The sequence below is a fragment of the Balaenoptera ricei genome, chromosome 8 (assembly GCF_028023285.1).
Source record: "Balaenoptera ricei isolate mBalRic1 chromosome 8, mBalRic1.hap2, whole genome shotgun sequence".
In the NCBI taxonomy this organism is placed as follows: domain Eukaryota; kingdom Metazoa; phylum Chordata; class Mammalia; order Artiodactyla; family Balaenopteridae; genus Balaenoptera; species Balaenoptera ricei.
Window position 1 is genome coordinate 73836781 of NC_082646.1, and position 3180 is coordinate 73839960.

At 35.2% G+C, this 3180-nt stretch overlaps 1 non-coding gene across 1 annotated transcript; it reads right to left on the bottom strand.

The window, feature by feature from the left end:
• Nucleotides 1–1879: 1879 nt before the first annotated feature.
• On the bottom strand, nucleotides 1880–1952 carry TRNAE-UUC (transfer RNA glutamic acid (anticodon UUC)). Its single transcript has one exon. It is a non-coding gene; the product is annotated as a tRNA-Glu (tRNA).
• Nucleotides 1953–3180: the final 1228 nt, after the last annotated feature.

A 3180-nucleotide genomic window follows, 5' to 3' on the forward strand; every position in this document is an offset into this window, starting at 1 on the left:
CTTTGATTTCCAAAATAGCTGATGAGAGCTAGTCTTCTTGGGAGTTTCACATCTCCCTTCAAAACAATGGAAATGTTCTGACTTAACCAAAATGTGTTTGAGCTGTGATTCAATTATCCTAAAATCCAATGGCAACTATACTTATTATTTTAAGGAATCAGTTAGCTACATGAATTCACTACCTTTATATATATTTTTTAATATTTTCATCAGTAGATGACTGTCAATGCAAACATATAACTCGCTTGGAACTCAATTCCACTGCTAAATAAATAGCCCTGTTCAGAATTCAAAAGGTACCTTTTTATCTTTTAATGCTCTATTTCTTTTATTAAAATAAAAATTTCATTACAGTATAATAGAGAGTAAAGTGCACTAATCTTAAGTTCAGTCAGTGAGTTTATTCACTGAATTTCTACATATGTACTCTCCCATGTAACCACCACCCAGATTAAAAGCACCCTAAAAAGTTCTCACATGCCTCTTCCTAACTAATAACCCATCCCCAGAGATAACCACCATTCTGACTTTTATACTTGTAGAGTGGTTATGCCTGGTCTTGAATTTAATAAGTAGAATCACGTACATACTCTATCTTCTATCTCCTCTAATCTTTATCTAGCTCTGTTTCTATCTCTTTTACCTACTTCTCTATTTTCCACATAATGTCTGTGAGAGTCATTCATGTTGTTGTGAATATCAATAAGTTTTTATTGCTGTGTTAGTATTCCACTCAATAAGTATTCCACAATTTATTTATCCATTCTCCTGTTGATGGACATCTGGGTTGTTTACAATTTGTGGCTGTTATTAATAAAATGGCTATGAAGACGTTTTGCATGTCTTTTGGTGGACATAAGCACTCACTTTTTTGGGTATATACCTAGGACTGGAACTGCTGTCATAGATAGGCATATGTTTAACTTTAGCATATAATACCAAATAATTTTCAAAATCAGTTATAACTATTTATACTCCCACCAGCAGTATATTAGAGTTTCAGTTGTTCTACATCCTCACCAACATATGAGGCATTGTCAGTCTTCTTAATTTTAGCCTAAATGCTCTATTTGTTAATTTTCTGAAACCTGACATCTTACTAAGGGTAAATCAGAATATATATTATCCTTCTGTCCTCAAAGTGTGGTCCTAGTCAGCAGCCCTGGGGAAAGCAACAATGACACTACCTGGGGGCTTGTTAGATATACTGAATCTCATGCCCCATCTAGACTTACAGACTCAGAATCTGCATTTTAGTAAGATCTCCAGATGATCTGTATGCCCACTAAAATTTAAGAAGCACTTCTCTAGATGATAAAGTGTATAAATTCTAGAATGGTTTAAATATTCCCTAAAAATATTTCCAATGGAATCTCTATTAATGAGCAAGGTATGTCCCAGTACACATCCCTTACACGAATTTAACTACCAGGACAAGATCCTAGAATGTATAACTGACCACCTACAGGGACAAGAGGTAATCATTAGGACCAAAACATTGGTTCACAAAGAATATCATATCAACCTCTTTTGTTTCTTTTTCAGAAGTACTTTATTGCTAGATGAGTAATGCATTAGAAACAATGTATCTGAATTTCAGCAAGCCATTTGACAACCAGTCTCCAATATGCTTGCTATACTGTAAATGTCTTAAGAGTAGGATGTTGTTTTAATCACCTTTGTATCTCTAGCATCTATCTGGCATATAGAAGATACTAAATAAATGTTTCTTGAATTTATTTAATTAATTAAGCCTTATAGATATATGAATAAATGCATGCTCAAACAAAGTTTCTAATAATTAATGTGTTTTTTTTGTTTTGTTTTATTTTGTTTTGGGGGGTATTTTTGGCCATACCTCACAGCTGCGGAATCTTAGGTCCCCAACCAGGGATTGAACCTGGGTCCTCCGCAGTGAAAGTGCAGAGTCCTAACCACTGGACCACCAGGGAACTCCCTAATTAATACGTTAAATGACAGAATCAAGATCCAAAAAGGTCTTAACAAAAATTTTAAAAACATAAGGAATAAGAAAGAGAATATAACCATAGATAGGAAAAAGAAAAAAATAAGAGAATATCATGTCAACTTTATGCCGATATATCTTTTAAATTACCAAAACTGACTCGATAAAGCATAGAAAATATGAACAGACCAATAAAATACTGTTAAATACCTATCTCTTTTAAAAGGGTGAAGACCAAATGGTTTTACAACTAAGTTTTTTTAACTTGTAAAGAACTGACAATTCCTATGCTCTCCAATAGACAAAGATGGCAGTAGACAATTCCTGTGCTTCCAGAGGATAGACAAAGATGGGAAGCTTCCAATTCATTTTATGAAATTGTCATGACCCTACTATCAAAACTCTATAAAGATAGCATAAAAATTAATGAATACAGACACACACTGATATATTGTGTTCAGTGATATAACTCATATATGCAAAATTCAAATTCAGCAGCATGAATATATGTACATGTATAAATATATACTATAAGTAGCTTATTTGAGGAATACAAGGCTAGTTAAGCACTAGAAAATCTATCAACATGTTTTATAGAATATTAACTAAAACTAAAAAATAAACAAATTATTTTACCAATAAATGCCAAAAAATACTTGATGAAATTTTAAAAGCATACTAAACCAGAAAATCTTAATGAAGAAAGATCAATCAGGGACTTCCCCGGTGGCACAGTGGTTAAGAATCTGCCTGCCAGTGCAGGGGACACGGGTTCGAGCCCTGGTCCAAGAAGATCTCACATGCAGCAGAGCAACTAAGCCCGTGTGCCACAACTACTGAGCCTGCGCTCTAGAGCCCATGAGCCACAACTACTGAGCCAGCATGCCACAGCTACGGAAGCCCACACGCCTAGAGCCTGTGCTCTGCAACAAGAGAAGCCACCGCAATGAGAAGCCCACGCATCGCAATGAAGAGTAGCCCCTGCTCGCAGCAACTAGAGAAAGCCCGTGCAGCAATGAAGACTCAAGGCAGCCAAAAGTAATTAATTAATTAATTTTAAAAAAAAAGAAAGATCAGATCAATCTAACCAGAGAAAAATCTATCTGGAATAAAGGCAAGCTCCTGCACTTAGCTCCCCACACCCAAAAAAAACTCAGCCGCTCAAGTATAGGATGGATGAGACATGGTAACTAAAAGGCTTGTGAGTTTTAGTT